Source organism: Triturus cristatus, chromosome 10 (assembly GCF_964204655.1).
Source record: "Triturus cristatus chromosome 10, aTriCri1.1, whole genome shotgun sequence".
NCBI classification, from domain to species: Eukaryota; Metazoa; Chordata; class Amphibia; order Caudata; family Salamandridae; genus Triturus; species Triturus cristatus.
The window spans coordinates 680,005,666-680,022,558 of NC_140593.1; the positions used below are offsets into that span (position 1 = coordinate 680,005,666).

Consider the following 16,893-nt stretch of genomic DNA (forward strand, 5'->3'; position numbering starts at 1 on the left):
GATGTGGTCCACCTTAAAAACCCCTGCCACAGTCTTTGAGGGGGAAACATTTCTGTTTGAAATGTCTGGTGGGGGCAGACAGAGCCAAAGAGCATGACGTGGCCCTGCCTTACTTAAACCTTTCCAGGGCTGAATCTGCTTTGACGCCAAAAAGGTGAGAGCCATCGAATGGCATGTCCATTAAGGATGCCTGGACATCCGTGAAGAAGCCCACAGACCTCACCCAGATATGGCGTAGAAGCGGCACACTCGTATCCATCACCTGACCTAAGCAGTCGGTGTGTACAAGCCAGAGAGAATTACAAATTTTGCTGTGTTGCTGTCATCCTAGATAGCTTGGGTTAGGGACACAGTGTGGTTGTCTGGTACTTCTAGTAAAAATTGGGCCACCAAGTCCCATAGCAAATGGTCGACACCTGCACCACCAAAAGTTCTGGTGTGGGATGTTTATAGGAACCGCTGTACCTTACAGTTGTCACCACATGTCTATATCAAATATTTTCTAAAGGGTTAGGAAGTCCACCACGTATGAAGTAGTGCTCTATTAGTCAAAATTGAATGTATAAATCCACATGTGCCTGATTATACTCGTAATGGAATGGTTTAAAACATGTGCCTTAAATGGTGCCCCAACCGGTACACCGAACATAGTTTTTTTCCTGCTGCAGTGTTGGGTGACTACAAGTGATGAAAGGGTGTTGTTGCCAGCGCTCAAGGCCTGCAGAGCCATTGTCGAAGCTGTAGATATGGAGCAGATGCATATTTACGCATGTATGGAGAGATCATTCTGATATCAATTTTCATCTTTGCCAGGATCACCTTCTCTTAATGAATCTGATACAGGCCTTAGGCTATTCACCATACAACCCATAGTTTACAAAGGTGACCAAAACATAATATCCCCATGCCATTAGATTGAAGCGATTTCCACCTCCCTTAAACCGAATGACTTGGCTAAAGACATCTAAAACTGAGGCCTAATGTAATGTGCATACCCATAGCAGGTGAGTGTGGCCTTCCTTAAAAAACATGTCAAACATTTCAAATGTAAATCTTTTTTATTGTACACATGACAAACAAGGCAGAGTGCAGCAGAACAATAGCAGTGACTGCTCAGGGTAAGCCCAAAGTACACCAGTCATTTAACAGTTGGTAAGAGCTGACCAATTTTTTAACAGCAATGCAGATAACCCCTCGAAGTGCATGGGACTGTTAGGCAGTCAGGACATTTGTAAAATTCAGGCAGGTGTCCATTTCTCCCCACCTTTTATTGACCCCCCAAATGGGCCTCTAGACTAAATGAAGACCTTGGTGGCATTTCAGATGGAGACATTCAGAAGATAAATCTGTGAAATTCAAGGAGGGATCCGTTTATATATCTTGATCTAAGGCTTGCCAACAGAAAATTAAATTGTTATAAATTATGATAGGAAAGATATGAGTTTATTTGGTTGTTATTGCTTCCTCCGTCCATGTTCATATACTACTTACTAATGTATCTTTAAATAAGATAAAAGAGGGCCTATGTGTTGATATGTTACGTTATGTAAAGTTGCGGGACAACAGACCCTCAAATGCTCTCTCAGCTTCACAAACGAAGTTTCTTTAGCTTCACTTAACAGGAATGCCACATAAATAGATATAGAACACTAAAAGAAGTGCTGAATTTCGGTAAGCGGGGCATTGGCATGGCTAAGGAATACAACATAACACAGGGTGAGACAATGTTCCGGTTATGGGACTGATTCAAAAACTGCACTTTTGAGTAGGTTTACACTTTTCAGTAAGTATACTATTTTTCGGTATTCACAAACGTTTGTAGTAACCTATGCTTTTCAGTAAGTTTCAGTAAGTTTACTACATATCGGTATTCACAAACTGCACTTTTGTAGTAAGTACAGCACCATACTTCGACTATATATGGTCAACTACAGGTACTGCAACGCCGTCATATAGAAAGGGGCTTAAAATAAAACCCCATAGCAAATAATGTTAAATTAAATGATAAAAAATAGTTAAAAATACAAATACATAAAAATTAATGTTAAAAAATATATTTTAATTGTATTCATTATTCAATATTTAATAACCTATTTTGAATTTAATTTGAAGAACGTACTGCAAAAGTGTAAGTTACTACAAAAGTGCAGTTTCTGAATACCAAAAAGTAGTGTAAACTTACTCATGAGTGTAAGTTACCTTTGAGAATCTTATAATATTGATTCCCACACTCCTCTAAATTCCCACCCAGAAGATAATCTGGCATTGCAACAGAAATAGATTGTAGCTTCTAGGTTAGATGCTAAATCTACCCATTTCATCTGATCAGGGCCGGTGATAACAGCAGAGCTTGCGGTTTGTGTGGTCAATATTTGTGCGGTTAGGAATGAGAGTTAATAGGATTCACTAATGACTGCTGTTGGCTTGGAAGAGTCATAAGGAACCAGCTATCTTTATTTACATGTGTTAATTTTGAACATTAATATTCACTTTGAGTACACTTTAAGTTGTACATAAGAGTGTGGATTGTTCATTTTATGAACATTTTGACCATGATTTGCAAGCAAATTTGGGTGAATAACACCTTTATGATGGGAACATAAAAAGCATGCAACATTAGTGTCCTGGAACCGTCTCAAGTGTCCTGAATCCGTCTCAAGTGTTTGTATCATCAGAAGATAGACAGGATCCGCTTTGTCGTGTTGGGAATTAAGAACTTAAATGCAGAACAACAGAAAAATGGGGGAGAGGTAGGGACAGCGGTTTGTGCAGAGTCAAAAGGGTTACCTGCAGTGTCACTGCAGGGAGAGCGAATCGATGCAGGAAAGCGGGTTGCAAATGTAGGGCGCTGTGGAACGGTTAGGTTAATTAACAAATGTCTAAATCCTTGGAGGGACAGGTGCACAGGTCTTCTACAGCATGGATTATATTGTTCTTAGTGTGGAGCACTTTCAGTCTGCACCGTTTTCAGGTGCTCCAGGAATAGGTCCCAATTTGCTGCAAGGTGGAGCTTATGGAGTCCCATGGCCTCTTCTCTATGGAGCGCTGTAATTTCAGCGCCATCTCATTTCATAAGGGCCAGGGTCCAAGTTGATAGGGAAGGAGGGACTTGTGACTTCCATTGGGAAGAAGAAGGGCCAAATTGGACAGCCTTGTGGCTGTATGATCTTTCCTGGACCATTTGTAGATCCCTAGTGCAATTGAAGACCAATCGTGTGGGATTGGTTTGGCTAAAATGGTGGATATCAAATTTGTTTACTAGGTCCAGTATGGTCTGAGGAGATGGCAGGAACAAAGCATATGTTTGAAGTCAGCTGATTGGGCTGAACAACGGGGGCATGAGACTGTTGCTTGTGCAAACATTTGTTAGGGACTGTGGAGGAGAGGTGGGCTCTGTACAGTCCTAAGTATTGTACCAGATCAAGAGTTTGCATCCAGTACTTATCATGAAACGCTCTGCTCAGTTCCATCTCCTACTTGTCTCGCAAGTATGTCAACGTAGGAGAGGCATGTGAAATGAGGGCATAGTAAAACCATACTATGTGTCTGCGACCACTGCCCATGAGGTACAGAGCTTTGATAAATGAGTTTAACTCTGTGGGTCAGTCAGTAATGGGCCAGAGCCTTCAATGGGCATGCTGGATTACGTACAGTAGAAACTGACCACTGTGGAGGTCAGATTTATCCAAAAGCTCCTAGAAGGAGAGCAGGTGTTCTCCATTGAAAAGTTGGTTGATAGTCACGGGGTGTGACCTGCTCCAGTGGCAAAAATGATTTGGGTAAATGAGCCCGTTGGGGAAAGAAGGCCCACTAGGGGAATTGCCGGGGCATAAGGTGTTACCCACCTAGTGAGGTTCAGAGCATGTGAATAACATCCTAGAGCCGTAGCCGAGCAACAAGTATTCATGAGTAGAAGGGTATTCAGGCCCTCCACCAGTAGTGGTGGTGTCTTTGTGGGTGTCTCTTCAAGGGAAAGACCCGAAAGCCATCTACTTCGCCATTGGAGCTGGGCTAGAAGAGAGTATAGTTCAAAATGAGGGGCCCGCATTCCACCCGCATTTGTAGGGAAGTGAAGTTTGCCGAGGGCCCCCTTCCTCCTACCAGTATGACAAATGAGTTCTCCTAATAGTTTATCTAAGTCCTAAAAACAAAGCTGAAGGTAGGGCTAGTGGCTATTTTGAGAAATAGTAAAGCAGAAGGGGAAGGACCACAAGTTTCGAGAGAACAAGCCACTCAATCGGAGCAGTGGGGCGGGACTTCCGAATGATACAGGAAACCATAATCATGAATTGTGGCCCCCAAAGATCAGTAACACATTGGATGCTGGGCTCGCAAGAAGAACCAAAAGACAAAGAAGTGCAATAGAGTTTTCTTCTTCCGCCCATGCATACTGGTCAAAAAATGAAAGAGCAAGGAAAGCAGGGTGCATGCTGGTTAAAAAATGAAAGAGCAAGGAAAGCAGGGTAAAACTAACAGAGGCATAAGTGGTGTGCAGTGGTGGTTTGGTCAAAAGTCTAGCTTGCACTGACAATATGGATGACACCTCCTGTGTGGTAAATTAGTATTAAGGTGGAGATGTGTGCTCCACAGACCTCTTTGTTGGAACAGGAAGTTCCTCATAATAGGTAAATGCAAAAGAAGCAATGCTGGAAGTCGAAAAGTGGCGCTGTGGTAATGTCGTGGTTTGCATTAATTCTTAATGCAGTCCTGAGGAGGTGCCACAGATCTTCTTTGCAGTAGACTCCCCTTACCCAACTTCCCCCGTCACCAAGTTGTAGAGAAATGACAAGGGCAAAACACACTAGCAGGAGAAAGGGGAATTGAATGGGAGCTAAACAATTGTTCTTTACTTTTAGCCAGTCAGTTAGTTCCAAAGTACTTTAGTAAATGCTAAAGAACAGAAAAACACAAACGCGTAATTAGTGTCCATATACACTTATTTTCAGCAGAAACTCATGAAGACCCAGTACATAATTAATATTCAAGCACATAGAAATCATCAGAATGTAGTCAATGAAATAAATGGTCTCTGAAATTCCTCCAGCTTTACAGTAGATTTTCTCCACAAATAAATTCATAATCCCACACTAAAATTAGTTTTGTGAAAGCATTCAGACTAGGAGCAGTTTGCGATTACCAAATAGGGAAATTTTTGGAAATTGCTATTTGGTAATCGCAAACACTAATGTACGAAAGTGTGTTTTACACTTTCTGCAATTCACAGTGGGTAGCAAAGAGACCTACCTCATGCATATTAATGAGGCAGATCGGAGTTTGTGGCCCACTATGAATCGAAAAAAATCACAGGGTTGGTGGCCTGCTGGGGTCAGCAGACCACCATTTCTCCGACAGCTTTTAAATAAAGCAATCTCATTTTTTAAACGCAGCCTATTTTCCTCAAAGGAAAATTGAATGTGTTTAAAAAAAAACTTAAACGTTTAGGTTTCATTTTTTATGAGTAGGCAGTGGTCCGTGGGCCTACTCTTCAAAAAAATATTTTTTCATTCTGAAGGGGACACCTTCCCATTTGCGAATGGCTTAAAACCAACTTTGAATTGGTGGTAAAGTGCGAATGTTTTGCAACTGCATTTCAGTCGCAAAACATTCGTACATACCAATGCGAATCAGTATTTGGAAGGGACGCCCTAAACATGCCCCTTCCAAATACCAATCGCAAATCCAAATTGCGATTTGGTAATAGGTTATCGAATCGCAATTAGGGCTTTGCACATTTGAAAATAATTTTATGCGTTTGCAAACGGGCAAATTCTGTGCATCAGTCCGTTTGCAACTAAAAAAAGGCATTGTACATGTGGCCCCAAGTTCCAAATAATTTGTTAAGATCATCTTCTGCTTTTGAAAAAAAGGAAAATTTGACTGTCGCGAGCATCCCCGCAAACTTATAAATAGCGACAGATAAAGACGAAAAGATGGTCAAAAACAGCGTGGAAAGAGCCTATTGAAAATCATCAGGCTTGAAACTAAACTACAGGAACAGATCTTTGGCATTCGTCACTCAGGACCATAGAGTTCAGTAGGACAAAAACATGCATCAAGATTTAGGTCCTCATTATACTGCCTGACTTCCACTAGGGCTTGGATTCATGCAAGATATCTCTAGTGTGTGCTATGCCACAAAATACTTTTGATTTGAGTCTGCAAATGCATTTAGCTCATACTACATTTCTTTCCCTAAAAAGACAGGAGGAGGCATGGAGTAATGAGAGTGCACTTACAGGTTTTACCAGGAATATGAAAGACTGGGTAAATATTAAGTTTTACTGCAACTGGGTTGATATTTTATCAATTGTATAGGGACCAATTGTGTAGGGAACTATAAAACTACACTGAAATTTGGTACTGCCTTCAATTTGACAATTTTTTGTGGCAAGCCAAATGTAATCACTAGCTTTTTACTCTGGGGCAGGTCTTCAGAATGTCTTCTATCATTCTATTGCAGTTTGGTGGTTTTGCTGATCGTTATTATGAATATCGTAACTCTGCCGTGGCTTCTCCCAAGCCCAGCTGCAATATAAGGAGGGTCATGTAGGAAGCTGGGTCTGTATATACACACTATACCAAAATGAGGTATAGTGTGCACAGAGTCCAGTGGAACCCCAAAGGTAGGCAGAGGTAAAAGTAGATAGCACCTTACTCTCTATTTGTGGTAGTGTGGGCGAGAAGTTAGGCTTTATCAGAGGGTAGTGTTAAGCATTTGTTGTACACACTCAATCAACAAATGATATCACACACTCAAAGACTGAACTCAGACCAATTTTGTTTGTATAAAAATATTAAGTTATTTTATTTCTAGAACCAAGCCAAGCCTGGCACAGGTGAGTGAAATAAATGCTTTACAAAATCTTATGCAGTTTTTAGAATTGAAGTTTGATTAAAATACAGGTAAGTCAAAATATTGAAATTACTGTTCAGTGACTTTTTAGTTACTTTTCAGATTTCTTTTTAAGCTACTTTTTCTGCTCAGTGTAATATAATTCGATATCACACTGGGACATTTCCTAGAGAAAAGGTAAGTAAAATCAGTTTTACCCAGTTGTAGTTTTTCAGGTTTTCATACAAATCAACTCCACACTTAAAACATTTTTCAAAGAAAAACAGTCAATGTATTCCTATGGAGAGGAATGAAGTCATCGGTTAACAGGTAAGTACTCGGTCGTTGGGGTTGAGTTTCTGGGGTAAGAACAAGGGTTCCCCAGGGTCAAGAATGCACTCTCAAAGCACCCTCAGTGGCACTAGGGCGGCCGAATGCAGAGTGCTGAGGCCCAATGTTATCCAATAGGGGACCTCTGATTGATGGCTGCTTATGAACAGGCCACTGGGCTGTGGGAGCAAAGCTCCTAGTGTTAGGCTAAGGGCAAAGGGGGATTCGAGTTAGCACCCAAAGTACACACAGTGAGGGGTGGCTGGGTGCAGGGTGCTGTTTTTGCATTTGGTGCCCTGTTGGTTTCAATGGGGATTCTCCGGTTTCAACAAAGAGTGCAGGCTTGGGGACGAAGATCTTTTGGAGGTGACAACCGGTTGGAGAGGTAAGTTGGGATGCCTGGGGTTGCTGGGCCACCCAAGGCCGTTAGTCTTTGGGTGCATGGGGTGTCTTTGGGCATCGGGTTTCTCTTACCAGCTCCGGTTGCGGTCGGGGGGGATTCTCCAGAAAGAGGCAGTAGGCTTCGCTGAGAGATTCAAGGAAAGTCAGAGATCACCAGATCTCAGGTCTGGATAGCCGGGGAGACCTCCTTATGGTGTTGGGCCACTTGAACTCGGGCCGTTGGGGACGGGTGCAGAGTGGTGGAGACTCGCAGATTTGGCCAGAGGCAGAGTCTGGGTGAACAAATCCGGTGTTCACGGGAGAAGGCACGGCAGGCCCTCTGGGTTCTTGAGGTTGCTGACTGCAGGACACACCGGAATTTCACTTCTGCAGGTTCAACGTGGGGACAGGCCGGTAGGGCTGGGGCAAGTCAGTGGGCGGCCTCCTCTTCTTCGCTTCAGCACTGCTGTGTGGTCCTTCTTCTTTTCTTCTTGGTAATTTCTTGTCTGAGGAGGCAAGGTTCAGGGGTGCCCCTAAATACTAGATTTAGGGACGTTACAGGTAGGTAAAGGTTGGGACCAATGGGTCCCTTCCTTTGAGTGGGTACACCCCCCTATTATGCCAACCTCCAGTGGGAGGGGGCATATGCCTCTCTGGTTGGCTGGGTCCCCCCATCTGCAAGATGGCCGGGACTGAAAGTTGTGCTTCACCTCGCCTCCCCCACCTGAGGGGTGGGGTTGGCAAAGGTGGGCACACCTCCCTTCCTCACTTGGTTTTCCCGCCGATTCTCCCAGCCAAAGTGGGGGGTCAGGGCCAGTTGCTGGAAGCAGCAAAAGGCCTGGGGAAGCTCACAAAGGTGGCAAGCCTTTGAAGCTAACCCTTTGTGGACCCTGCCCATCCTGGGGGAGGAGGCCTGGCACCTCGTCCCAGGATGTGCAATGTTTCAGACCCCGAGAGCAGCAGGCTCTCGACCCAGGGGTCAAGAAATATGTCTGGTGGTGGAAGCTGGTGAGCAGCCACTCAGCCTGGACACTAGTGTTAGGTCAATTTTCAGAGGGCATCTATAAAATGCCCTCTGTGTGCATTTTTTATTAAATCCCACACTGGCATCAGTGTGGATTTAATGTGCTGAGTTTTCAGTAATGACAAACTCCCAGCATCATATACTCTTAATGGCATTACTGCACTTACAATGTCTAATAATTGGCTTAGGCACTGTAGGGGTACAGGGCTCATGCACCTGTAACATTACCACTGGTATAGTGCACCCAGCTAGGGGGGTGGTTGATCTATGCCAGAGCAGTGGGTTGTAGGCATGGCACACAGGGATGTGTGCCATTTCTACCCTTCACTTTGTTCTGCACCAAAACATACATCCTGCAAAGTGTGTGTGTGTAAAGGTACAGGGCCTCTAAGGGTTGCACAATAGGTGCTGCAGCCCTTAGAAGCCTTCCCTGGTCACAGTGCCCTTGGTACCTGTGGTACCATTTACAAGGGGCTGACCGGTGGCCAGAGGGTGCCAATTGGGTTTTGTTTACATTGCAGTTTTAGGGAAAGAACATATGCCCTGGGTACCTATCTGGCAGGAGCCCAGGGCACACTCAGTCAAAGTATTTCAGCAGTTCAGCAAAAAGTGGGGGCAACCATACAAAAAGAGGGCACTTACTTACAGGTTATGCATGGGGCTAGCTACCCCACCATGTAAAAAAAATCCTAGCTTCAAAGACGTCACCTAAAAGACATCCCGCCCTTGAGGAGAGAGGAATCTCCTTCACGGAGAGCTAAGATGCCTTGTGGTGAAAGACAGAGATCCCTTGAAGCCACAAAGCCAATCCACCTGCTTTTGACCAAGGCCATCACCATTGGGACCTGGAATGTGAGGACCATGTATGAGACAAGCAGGATAGTCCAAGTGGCAGTGGAGATAAAAAACATACAACTTTGCCCTGATTGGCATCAGCGAAACCAGATGGACACAAAAACCAGATAGACACAGAAAAGAGTGGCTCCAGGAGTAATGCTCTGGCTACAAAGAAGAGAACGCCCCACATTCTCAGGGAGTAGCACTGATGCTAATGCCAGTGGCCTACAAACATTTGATTGGATGGGAAGCCCATAGTCCTAGCATCATCACAGCGATCTTTGATACAAAGAAAAAGAGGATCAACATGATGGTTATCCAGTGCTATGCAGCTACAGATGACAGCAAAGAAAAAGGAAAAAGAACAATTTTACAACAGACTCCAGTCCTTTCTAGAGATATGCCTTGAGAAAGACATCACCATACTGATGGGGACCTAAAGGCCTAGAGTGGAAGCTACAACACTGTGTACGAAGAAGTCATGGGCAACCATAACCTTGGCGAGACGAACGAGAATGGTGAAAGGCTCGCAGATCTTTGCGCCCTGAACAGTCTGGTGATAGATGGAAGTGTATTCCCACATAAAGGAATACACAAGGCAGCATGGGTGTCACCAGACCATTCAACACAGATTCAGATTGACCAAGTCTGTATTGCCACTTAAGTTCCGGAGGCACCTGCAGGATGTAATAGTGATGAGAGGAACGGACATGGCGTCGGACCATCACCTTGTTGTGGCCAGGCAAAAGCTAAAGCTGAAGAAAGCATGGATGGAACCGACAAACCAACGCCAACTATATAACATCAACCTCCTCAAAGATGCACAAAAACGGAGTGAATACTCAGTCACCCTAAGGAACAAGATTACAGGGACCCAGTAGAAAGTCAGTGGTAGACGATCAAAGAAACAGTGACATCAACCTGCCAGAAGGTACTGGGTCCCAAGAAACACCAGCATATTGAATGGATTTCCACTGATTCTCCCTGCAGAATCCAAGAGAGAAAGGAAAAGAAAGCTATAGTTAACGCCGAACAAGTATATAAAAATCAAAGGCTCAAGGCGAATACACCAAAACCAACAAGGAAGCAAGGGAAGCTCAAGAGCAGACAAGCAAAGATTCTTCAATGGTCTTGCCACCGAAGCCCAGGAAGCAGCAAGTCAAGGAAAATTAAAAGAAATCTCAACATAACAATGAACGCCTCCTGCAGATATAGCAAGCCAGAAAGACCTGTTAAGACAAAGCTGAGAAGACAAGCATGGGCAATTTAGGCCTACAACAAAGATAGGTGGTCTTTTGAAGAACTGCTGAACCAGCCCGAGCCGCAGTCTCCAACAGACATACAGCCAGCTGAAAATGCCTTGCCAATCGACTGCAGCAGACCAACCAAGGAAAAAGCACGGCAAGCCATCAAACATCTGAGAAACGAGAAGGCAGAAGGACCCGACAACATTCCTTAGGAGACACTGAAGGCAGACATTTAAACATAAGTAGACATGCTGTAACCCATGTTTGCAACAATCTGAGAAGAGGAAAAGGTGCAGTCAGACTGGAAGGAGGGATATCTCATAAAGATCCCCAAGAAAGGTTACGCGAGTAACTGCACAAACTTCAGAGGGCGAATTTTTCTGCACAAACTACAGAGGGATCATTTTTCTATCAACCCCAGTCAAAGTGTTCATTAGAGTCATCCTGAACAGAATGAAGGAACAAGTCGACACTCAGTTGCGAGACCACAAGCTGGCTTCTTGTACAGACCAGATTTCAACATTGCGCATCATCATTGAGCAGTTGATGGAATGAAACTCCCCCCACTATGTCAATTCCATTGACTATGAAAAGGCATTCGACAGTGATGGAGCTTAGATTTCACCTATAAAATGTATGCATTCTTATATGACAAAAAGCTGCAGACATGAGTTCTAAAATGGCACACAGATTGTGGAAAAGCCAGATGAAAACATAGGGCCTGATCATAATGCTTCAGTTTGGAGGTGCTTTCATGTGAAAACATGCTTAATTAGTTGAACAGCCCTGCTTATATGTGATTAATCCATATGCAATCTCACCATAGAATACACATTAATTTAGAAAATGTATTTGTACTTTTAAAATGGCATCATGTATTTTTGCAAGAGTAGAAATGTGCTGAATTGTGTTTCACAGTGTAGAAAACCACGTGATTTTAGTTTGCTTTAGTGGACTCAGCTAAACTGCAGTTTGCCCTTGAAACATTAGTTTGGAATGTGCTCCTCTGTGCAAGCAACTTTCAATGAAAGGGCTCTGTTAAAAAATCCTGCCTACAGTTTCCTTCGACCTTCAAAATGTTGCATATTTTTGTAGCCTGTTTAAACGTGGAGAGAAGAACACACTTTTTTTCATAAATCACAAGACTGAAATTTGAACAGGAACAAGCCTGATTAACGACGTATCCAGGCAGCCCATGGGGAGATGATGTGTCTTGAAGTTCTGATTGGACCAGCTATGAGGACTGAGCACGTGAACTTTTACTTGAAATATGGCTTACAAGTGGGAGGAGTGCTTTTTGCCTCTCTCTTCTTTTTTCATTTTTTCTGAGGGCCAGGCCCAGTTTCTGTGCTGGACACAGAGACAGGGAGGTGCTGCATTCTGTGGGGTCTAAGGTGCAGCTTGAGACAGAGACACAGACTAGCACAGCGAAGCAGAGGCAGAGAGAGAAAGAGCTGAAAGGATCAGAACAGATTTAGATTTTAGGTGCTAAACTGCATTTATTTCTCTTTATGGGATATTTTTGCCATTATTAATTATTGATTAACCTTGTAAGACTTACTCGTTTTCTTAGAAACTCTTTAAGAGTTTTGACTGACAATTTGCGCCACATTTCCCTTCCTATATGTGATGCTTATATGCAGACTGTAATATGTTCTGTATTAATGCTATTTTTCCTATTTTTCAATTCTGTAACCTGATTGGTATTTGACTAATGAATAAAGAGTCAGAGAACCTTATCTTTTGACTTAAAATAAAACCCTTTAAAATACCTCACCACTCTCCTTATTGCCTCTAATATTGTTTGCATTTAAATTTCATATTTATTTAAAGTCTCCTGTTTGGTGAAACACGGTCATCAAAAGGTCCATCATTGTTCACCCTTTACAGCGGTAAACCATAGGTAATGTGGTTTTGAATAGGGAAATTACCAGGTAATTACCGCTGGATCAACAGCATGGACAGAGAGACCCTTTGGAAGCTCCTCTGCCACTACGGCGTGCCAGAGAAACTCATAAGAATCATCAGGAACTTTTTACGAGGAAATAACCTGCATGATAGTCCATGGAGAACAACTTATGGAAGACTTCCAAGTGAGGACTGAAGTCCGCCAGGGTTGTTTGCTCTCAACTTTTCTCTTCCTGCTGGCCACAGATTGGAGCATGAAAACATCCACAGCAAGGAGAAGAAATGAGATCCAGTGGACACCTTAGACACAGCTTAACGACCTTAACATTACAGACAACCTGACCCTACTCTCCCATGCCCATCTGCAGATGCAAGACGAGACTGACAAGGTCGCAGCCACATTAGCACAACTTGGCCTCAACATTCACAGGTGAAAACCCAATACCCTGAAGCTAACACTGCCAGCACAACTATAGTCACTCTTGCAGGCGATGCACTGGAAGTGGTTGAGGCCTTCACTTACCCGGGCAGTGTCAGACAACAGGGCAGCATAGACACCAACGTCAAGTCAAAAATCGTCAAAGTAAGGGCTGCCTTTATTCAGCTAAAGAAGCTCTGGGGCTCCAAGGACCTAACACTGCAAACAAATATCAGGCTTTTTAACACAAACGTAAATTTGGTCCTTCTGTATGGAGCAGAAACTTGGAGGACTACAGTGACCATCAGCAACAAAGTCGAGACCTTCATCAACACCGGGAGAGGAGTTGGTCTAACGGCTAGGGCGGTCGACCTCGAATCTGGGGAACTGGGTTCGAGTCAGGGCAGTGACGCTGAACATCCTGTGATTCTGGGCAAATCACTTAATCTCCCTGTGCCTAACAAAAATGAATGTGTCCTCATGTAACGCAACTGGTGCTATGTAAAGCGATCTGATACCCAATACCTCTGGGTCAAGTTCGCGCTATATAAAACTCTGGGAAAAAAATAAAACACCTGCCTAAGGAAAATCCTCCAAATCCACTGACCACACGAACCAAACACAATCAGCAACAACAACCTATTGCAGCAGATGTTCCTGCTCATGACGAAATGGTAAAAAGATGCTGGGACTGGGTAGATCATACCCTCCGCAAGCCCGCAAACACCAAGAATGACCTGGAATACTCACAGTAAAATGAAAAGAGGAAGGCCAAGATACACGTGGCAATAAAGCCTCGACGCTGAATACAAGGAGATGGGTTACACCTGGAGTAAGATTGAAAGAAAAGCCCAGGACAGAGGTGGCGGGAGAGTCCCCCAGAAGAAGTAGTAGGCATACCTAAGTAATTATGAATATAGGTTTTCAAATTTCTTGAATCTGTGGTAAATATTTCATTACCGGTACTATTTTTTATACGGTAAAGTCTAGTAAGAATAACTCAGTAAATATAAGAGGCAGAATCCGTGGTATTAGAGGTTCTAAAAGGCTTTATTCCTTTACAAAGGAAATACAATTCGAATTGCAGGCTTCAAATTCCATCACCACGAAAGTTCAGGAAGGAAGGGCAATACATTATTGACAGGTAATGGTATTTATATGGAAAGCATTACATTAAGACAGATGCAAGAGGCGTAACAGCTGATAATACAGATAAAATGTGCATACGTAACTAAAAAAAGGCGGACATATAGGCGTAACTTAGTAAACGTCATTATACATGATGTCACAAGTGGGTGGATCCATAAGAGAATCCTGCAATGTCAGCAGAAATATTTGGCAGAGATGCGCGCGCAGCCGCATGACGTGTGATTGACGTGCAACTAGAGGGTGAAGGGGACTTGACATTTAGCTCTACATGTGGAGACAGAAGTCTGGGGGGTCACGTCAACCTAATCCCAAATCATATCTAATATCTTATGTTTAAAGAACTGTATTATCCAAAAGGAAAGGTCTCTCGGACGGAGTCTATTCTATACTGACTGTTAGTGCGTGTACAAGCGTCTAAGTGTCTACATGAGATGCGAGGGGGCAGGAATATTCCATGGTAACAGGGGCTATGAATTACTTGCATGAGGACAGCGAGGCCTGGCCCTTTGCACGGTAGCTGGAGGAATGTTTACCTAAACTACTAGACAGGAATGCATTGGATGAGGAGCGGAGCAGATAATCTTGAAGGTGAAATACAGTTTATGGCAGGCAACAGGCTGGATCAGGCACCGTTAGCCGCGCAGGGAGTAGGACAAAGTTCATGGATACAGATGCGGGCTCAGACTGGAGCTTTCAGAGGCAGAAGGCAGGAAAAGGCTTGATGACAGAATTCAGGGCCTACTCGCCTGAATCTGTAAAATGTGGAAAGTGAACCACATAAAGTCGGTGGCCTTTCATACTTAGGAATGGAATATCTGACCCATTCATGGCGGATCTGAAAGAGGACATGTTGACGGTGGACGCACATGTATTTGCGTCTTCAAAACTGGAACTGGAGGGAACATACATGTACTTATAGCATGCACATGGAGCCGTTGGGGTCTACGATAGGGGACATAACTGATCACAAAATTCATATTTCCTCATTCCCTCCTTGTCCCCTACGGACCCTCAGGAGATATCGATCTTCATCAATCCATCGATCTGTTCATATAGCATCATTTGTTCTTCTTTCTTCTTCCGGGATCTTGAACGAAAACTTGGATGTGGGATACACGATGTGGCACACAGACCACAAATCGCTGGCCCACATTGTAGACATAAGCAGCAACTGAATAGTATGAGAAAGCCAATACCTAGGAAGGATAGGATTCTCCATCCCCAGGCTGACAACACGCTCCAAAACCAACCGGACCAAGTCCAGGTGCCTGGACTCTGGTGTATCTGGCTCACAATCTTATGAAGGCGAGTTATGGCTTTATATACTGACGGCGAATTTTCTGGTATGAAAACACAGCAACTTGATCCGATGACCCTACAAGCTCCGACCCTATCGGCCAGGATGACGTCAAGGACAAGACGATTTTGAAGCACAACAATCCGCATAGCAGACTGCTCTTCTGTTAAATTGCCTAAGGCGGAAGTAGTCTCGTTCACTACTGCTTCAAGGGTTCTAGTTAATCTACGTATCAGCTTACTATTAGTGACTGTACCTATATAGGGAAAGAAACCTTTATTGAAATCTGTGTATTGCTCCCATGCTGTTTCAGTGTAATCGACAATTGGGAGATCTCTCTGCTGTCTTTTGTGTACTAAATGGGTATTTCTGTGATAATCAGGAGGGGCTAGGAAAACAGGTGGTAGAAGGAATGCTATGTAACAGGTACCATCCCAATCTAGAGGTAGACGTATATATGCGGTCTGGCCACATATGAAGTAGGAATGACGGGAAGCTCTAAATGTAGACTTGCCTTGATCACTGAATTTTATTACAGTGGTGCATTTACTATGGCCCATGTGTATGGAACCATTCTTTCTTACACATAATTCCCCTTTTACTGGGAATACTGACATGGCGGGCAAGATTGGTGTAGCTTCAGATTCAACGTTCAGGATCATGAGGTTAAGTGTAAAATTACCTAATCCATATACTTCATTTTCTAGATCAGTTCCTGTTCTTTTGGGAAGTCCCTCCTTGTTAGGGTAGCAGACTTTAAGCAAAACTAGGTTCAGGTTTCCCCATACCCAGTTGTCTTGATAAACTGCGGAATTTGAATCTAGGGAATTAATCAAACTAAACCATGCTCCACAGGAGCCATTGTGTGTGAACGGATATGGAAAGAGGGGCAAAACTCCCTTATAGTTCTGATAGGGAGGGAGTCGGCCACATATCCAACAATTTGTGGCATTGCTGGTCTGATGGGAGTGATGTAACATACTAATGAATGTGTTGTTGCGCAGCGCAAATCTATAGGACAACTCATGCGGAGGTAGTTCGCTAAAAGAATGTTCTGCAGTAACATTGTAAGCACGCTTAGAAATAGGGTAATACATACGAAGTAATATACTTGTTATAATGATCAGAAAACTTAGAAAAAACAAAATTAATAATGTTACTGTGCAGTGACTACGAAGTGATTTACAATACGCATGCTTTTTAAGCTGCATCTGTTGATTTCTTTCTCTATTCCGGTCTAGAGGATACATGTCAGAGACAAATTCAACCGATTCACCTTGGAGAGGACTTAAACAATCAAATTGTCTGACTTGCTAGACCTTAATTTCAGTTTATAAAGTTCCGTTTTTGACTGTTCAACCAAGGGAAGCTTTGAGTCTGTCTGTGAGGGAATGCAGGGCTGAGAGTTCACACTGGACGGTAGTCCATAAAATTTCTTGATATGACTCGAGTGCAACCACCCTTTACGTC

At 43.4% G+C, this 16,893-nt stretch overlaps 1 protein-coding gene across 1 annotated transcript in view; it reads right to left on the minus strand.

Annotated features, from left to right (window-relative positions):
- Nucleotides 1–16,893, minus strand: part of LOC146789902 (uncharacterized) — a 295,834-nt gene that overhangs the window by 182,242 nt on the left and 96,699 nt on the right. The gene's annotated exons all lie outside the window — the stretch shown is intronic.